Below are 6,611 nucleotides of genomic sequence, written 5' to 3' on the forward strand. Positions count from 1 at the left end.
ACATTGTTTCATATGCTTGAATGTTCATGCTGAACACTTCAGCACAACACTGTTCAGTTATATATTATATATTAATATTGGTGACATAAAGACACAAATGTCTGTGAATGTTACTGAGGTTTGACTAATATCACATCATCATATGTGATTTTCCTTGTCTGCATTCAATTCTGTCCTCATTTTATATGGTAATTGTTCAACTTTTAATGAACAAACTCATTAAAATGGGGGTTATTTTCAGAAAATATCCCTGTTGGCTGCCACACTCCAGATTGAAACCTCTTTTCAATTACCATGCAGCCCGAAAGAGACAGACAGCTTTTAAGGGCCTCTCTGTAGCCACATCATTAAAATGTAATGAGAGGCTTTCCGATGGAACTCCTGTATTGTGCTAGGACACTCACCCAATGTCCCCGTAATGGTGAATGATATCATTCACACAGTGAAAAAAATATTTGCTATTTTATATTTCCTTTACACTTATGTTGATTTAGAAAACATGGGCATCCACCAACACAATTTGGAAAATTAACTGAATTAAAAGTATAATCAGCTGTTCTATTGTGAGGTATTTCATTCCACAGGCCAGACGTGCTAATGATCATTATATTATTTGAGTTGACTGCTAAAAGTCCCTAATTAAATAATAGTTGTATAGACAACTTGTTATTTGTTATGGTGGCAAATAAGTGATTAAATTAATCTTAAAAGATAGGTTTGCTTATTTTTTCCAAGTCTGTCTTTATACAATATTCACATACCAACAAGTCCTTCAAATGAAACAACATAAATCTACAGTTTAGTTACAGTCTTATTAGTACAAATGTCCAAGGTAACTCTATCCACAGAAACATGAATGCTGATTATTTATATTGGCAATACTAGGGCAAATAGTAAAATTGGAAAAAAAAAATTAAGAATGAGGGAATATCTTCATATGTGATTTTTATATTTTTATTTATAAGATTTTGCAATTAGAAAGAAAACCAACACAATACAATCTCTGCAAACAACCACTCCTGGCCAGGGATGTCCACTGAAGATTAACAATGTAACAGATGGTCCTCAACAAGACTCTAGGATTCGATTGTTTGGTTGAGATCAGCTCAGAATAGTATGTGGATAATTAGCATATTTAGCCCTTTATAGGCAACAGGAAGAGTTGTAAGAGAAGTCACAGTGAAGGCACAAGGACTTTCTCTCTGCAAATGTACTTGAGGCTTTTAATTAGAATGTATCTATGGAGCTTGTCTGACTGTTTAACTTAGTTTAAAATCTGGAATTGATGTAACAGAAATTTAAAAAATTGATTTTTAAAAACTTACTGTAACAAAAAAAAAAAAAAAACTATATTATACTTGAGGTCCTGGAACTCCACAGCACGAACACACAGGACAATATGGATGACTTTAATTTATTTCCATTGCCATCCTTCTTCAGTATGGTAGATTAAGAAACTGAACCACGTATTGCCTTTTCAAAAATGTTAAAGCAAGAGGGGAGGACTATGCTTACTGACTTATATTTGTTTACCATTCTTTGGCCACAGATGGGCTGAAGATCTCCATTGCAGAGAGAGTCAAATGAGATTTGTCCAAGAAGCTCCCAAATCTTGCAACAGCCTCCTTCAACACCACTGAAGATCTTCTCATCTTAGCCGTAGTTCAGTCCCTCCTTGACTAAATAACAACACATGAACAAGCATTGCCTGTTTTGACGAAGTTGTCAAAGAAAACATAATCTATACGTTTATGGCTTTCGTGAATTTTACTTTGCAGATTGCGTAATATGTTATCATGACTATGACTAGTGTGTAGAGTGTTGTTCTATAATATATTATTTAAATATGAGGACAAGTACATTTTATTTTGTAGTTACTACTGTGATGTTTTATTAAGAGGCCTCTGATCAATGAGATCAAGTAGGCCGGACAGAAGGCCAAATCTGTCCACCAGTTGAAGACCCCAGACATGGAGTTTATAGTTAACAGTAGGATTTCAGATGGATCCGTACCTCCACTATCCCCAGCACAGATGGATAGTTGGAATGGAGAGTTGGAGTGCTCTTCACTCAACGGATGTGAGAATATGGCTCTGCAACAGCAGCCCTAAAAAAGGACAAGAAAGAGGGAATAATAAAGATATTTCAAATGATGGGTTATAAAAAGTAAAAATAGCAGGGATAAGGAAATTACAAGGGTACAACAATCTGTGTGCCAGACAACAGTGTCTATCAGCTGGAAATGCTCCCTAACTTGGAAGGACAACAGGGGTCGGGATTTGGCCATCAAGAGTACAAGCTGTCAGTGTCCTCCCTCATCCTGTCCCTTGGTTCCCTTCACTAAATCCCTGCGTTAGACATCAAGGGCATTGTGATCTGATTTCATCCTACTTATCTAGTTCAGCATACCGAGTTTTCTCTCTTTTGACTGTTGGAAAACACTCCTGTTGTAGCCCACTTGCTTAGAAATGTATGGATACAGAGACAAAAAAACAGCATCTTAAGGAAAAATAATATTTGTTATTGCTTTGTGGTCTGCATTTCCATGACAAGTCTACAGTATAAATAATTTAAAAAAAGATGCTGCATTATTATTTGTTTGCCTTTGTTAATGGAAATCTTTTTTTTTTTTTTTGGTGATTTCACTGAATATTTCACAACTGCCTCATACCAATGCAAATGTGAAACTAAGAAAACACCCTACCAGATGGGATGGAAGGTGTAAGTACTACGAAAGGATGGGGGTGGAAGCCATTTAAAATATGGTCCTTGTTTTCTATGGGCTGAGCTCCAGATGAGGGCCATTGAAGATTTAAGTATAACCATGTCAGAAAGGACACCGGAAAGTCACAGCTGTCCCTAAACTACACCAAAAAAAGAAAAAAGTGGAAAAGAGACTTTGTCTGTGTTGCTTAGCATCAAGACACTGACACCAGGCATACAAACCATATTAACATAAACCACCAAAATTTGATTTTATGGAATGGAAGGCTACAATGTACAAAAGGAAAACCTCATGTATATATATTCTCCTTATTACTGTTTGCTTTTATAAAATCAAATTGTGTAGGATGCAGTGGTACGTCATTGGTTTTACTGAATCAACTTCACTGATGCATTTCAGTAGTTATGTCAATCCAACTGGAACAATGTTAACATACATGGTGTTCAACTCAGCATAGTGTTTTTGGAATAAATATGAATCAATGCCATCCATCAAGTATAAAGGTGGTATTTTAGATGAACCATGAGAAAAAACTTTTATGGCTCAAAGCAAAATCGCACACACATACAGTAGTAGTAGTTTGCATGTTTTTATTGAAAATACAGATTATACTTTAGCAGAACAAGCATGATGCATAACCCTCTAAACCATTTTGCCCCCAACCTCTTTTTGCCCACTGCCTATCACTGATTCTAGACCATGTTAAAGAGCCAACAGAGAGCGTGCAATTATGCATTTTCTCTTGACTGCTAATTAGTAAGCTTTAAGTGTAAAAGCTGTGGTGACCTATATCCAGGAAGTGATGCCAGCTCAATTACTCCTCCTCCATTGCCCAGAACCATTTCTCATTTACTTTTCGGAAGCTACTGATCTCCAGAGCAACAATTCTTCACAGTAATCATGTAGCTTTCAGAATCAGAAATCCGAATCAGTTATGAGTCTGTGTCTGTGGGGGTTCCGGGCCTTGTAATGATGAGGATGATACGCTGCAACGTGCCCTTGTCCTTGGCGGTGGCAGCAACATACCAGATGGTGATGGAGGAAGTGAGGCTGGACTCAATGATGGCAGTGTAGAAGTGCACCATAATTTTTTTTGGCAGGTTGAACTTCTTCAGCTGCTGCAGGAAGTACATCCTCTGTTGTGCTATTTGATGAGGGAGGTCCACTTGAGGTCCTGGGAGATGATGGAGCCCAGGAAGTGAAAGGACTCCACAGTGTTGACTGGGGAGTCACCCAGGGTGATGGGGCTAGGTGGGGCTGCGTGCTTCTGGAAATCCACAACCATCTCCACTGTCTTCAGAGAATTTAGCTCTAAGTTGTTCTGACTGCACCAGGTCACCAGATGGTCAATCTCCCACCTGTTCCTGTAGTCCATGAACCAGCAACAGAACACGTAACAAGGGTAGATGGTGAACATTAACAAGAGGCAAACACAGAGGCAAACGTAGTCTTTGTAAATGTTTTGTCAGTTATAGATGAGATTGTGGAGAAATGGGGAGTTTATTTTAACAAAGTAAGACACAACATTGTATAATCTGTTGCACTTTTTTGTAGTTTCATTCTTGGAAGGTTCAGGTAAAAAAAGATAATTTTGCTGTCATGATAGGATTTTCTCCAACATTGCATTATTGATAAAGTGCAAATAATTCTTAGATAATTAGGAAATAATATAATTTTAAAAGTTAATTGTAACACCCAATTAAATTAATAATAATTTGTTAATTGTAAATGAGACAACACACCAATGCACCCTTCTATGACAAAATAGTTTTCAAAATCAGATTCTCTGTAGCTTGGTTAAGGATGTCTACAACCTGACCTTGCCAGTGTGGCTCACGAACACATTGTTACCCTGCATGCTGTCTCCTTTGACATCTGTGTGTCAGTAGTGTGAAAGCAGAGCAGCATGAGTCTTTGTAGTCTAAGGTCATCAGTTAATCCTACTTTACACTAGCTGCAGATCCGCACTGCAAAATGACTTTAGAAGTATTGTAATGAATGAATCTTAAGAGTTATATAAATTTGACACTGCACGTTTAACATGAACACACCGCAAAGACTACAGATGATGGCCAGCTGAAAATTGTTAACAATCCATACAACACCATGATTAACAATCATGGTGGCGTTTCAGGATCATCAAAGTCATTAGGACCCCATTTACACTACATAAGGTCGTTTGGGCGGATAGCTATCTGATCTTTAAAAAAAGCTAAGTATAAATGCAGTCAAGAATCGGGGCTCCTTTTTGCTGATTCAGTTGTTTTATATTTTTAATGTCTTTGTGTATTTTGTGTTTGTACGTATGTGTGGTTGTACTGCTGCCTTTCTTGGCCAGGACACTCTTGAAAAAGAGATTTTTAATCTCAATGTTTTTTTGGTTAAATAAAGGTAAAATAAATAAAAATTAATTAATTCCTACCTTACCTGTTATGCAACTTAAAAATAGTACTTAAAAATAGCCTCTTTTTAGGTGGCAGGAGTGAAAATAAGTAATCCCCAGCATTTGTTGTATTTGGGTTTTAGAATGATGAAGACATTTAGAGAATAATTAGATTATTAATTAGAAAATATGATGTAGGGTCTACAGGATGATTCCTTTCCATGACAACTCAGGTTTTCCCAAATAACCTACACATTTGTAGGCATTCTTTAATCTCAAATGGCTTGAAAAATAGTGCATCTAGCTGCCATAAATGGGACAAAAATCTATACCCCGGACCCCCTGTGAATGTTCCCACTTCAGGCTCTGCCCCTGGCCGAGAAGCATTCAAGACAGATTAAAATCCACTTGTTTAAATCATCTTCAAGGTGATTTTGGGCACATTCTTATTTACATAATTTACTCCTCCTTTAACCTTTATTTATCCAGGTAAACTGATTGAGAACAAATTCTCATTTGCAACGACGACCTGTCACATTTACACAGTTACACATTAAAGTACAACCACAGTCTGATCTGCTGGCCACTGAGCAGCTCCACTGGAGGTTGGGGAATAAGGCCTTGCTCAAGTGGTGGTAGGGACAAGCGCTGCTCTCTTTCCCCACCCATATTTTTATCCTGTCAGTCTAGGGATTGAATTGACAACCTCCAAGGCACAAGCTCGCTTCTTTAACCTCTAGGCCACCACTGCCACAAATAGTCAGTAGCCAAAGCAGTCTGAGTCTGATTTTCTTAATACATCCATGGTCTGTCTCTTCTATCCTTATGATAACAGCAGCCAAAGTTGAACTGCAATTAGCTATTGTTATCTGTTTAATAAAAGCAACAAAAAAATTGTTCCAGCAATTTCTACACAATAGATAAAATACAAGGCACGCCAAACTGCTGGGGCATTTATCTGATCTGATCCCTGATCTGAGAGGCTATGAAGACAATAAAACTTTGTTCTCTTTCTCAGTTTACAATTCATTCATGTGTTTGTATTAGGTTATTGATATTTGTTAGCTATCTAAACTGTTATTGTTGTAACTAAATTGCAGAAATTCTTCTTCTGGTGTTTTTGTCAGTTAAAGAGAATCTTGAGGTGCATCAACATATCCTTCTGGCCTGGAGTAGAGCTGACCCTGATTTGCAAATAGCCCGGGAAGATTGCAATCAGGTTTGTGATGTGGCCAACAGAGACAGATATATGTGTCATATATATCTAAATTAAAGTTTCTTTAATCTCATCTGTATTTTATCCAGAAGACACTTTAAATTATAATTGCAAATGGGGCCTGGGATGTATCCTTTTGAAGTGAAATTCTATACCAAATTTTATGCAAATTCATCAAGAAGTTGTTGAGATGTTTAACTGAATAAGTGAAATATATGACCTTGTAATTGGCGCTAGAGGAAAAGTCAAGGGATCAACATAAGGATTAATCTTATGGGCACCAAGAA

General features: G+C 37.2%; 1 long non-coding RNA gene across 1 annotated transcript; it reads right to left on the reverse strand.

Annotated features, from left to right (window-relative positions):
• Positions 1-938: 938 nt before the first annotated feature.
• On the reverse strand, positions 939-2,581 carry LOC120563511. The gene is made up of 2 exons (XR_005639970.1): positions 2,014-2,581; positions 939-1,679 (listed from the first exon to the last, which is right to left on the reverse strand). It is a non-coding gene; the product is annotated as an uncharacterized LOC120563511 (long non-coding RNA).
• Between the last annotated feature and the right edge of the window lie 4,030 nt (positions 2,582-6,611).

Source organism: Perca fluviatilis, chromosome 8, assembly GCF_010015445.1.
Source record: "Perca fluviatilis chromosome 8, GENO_Pfluv_1.0, whole genome shotgun sequence".
Taxonomy (NCBI): Eukaryota; Metazoa; Chordata; class Actinopteri; order Perciformes; family Percidae; genus Perca; species Perca fluviatilis.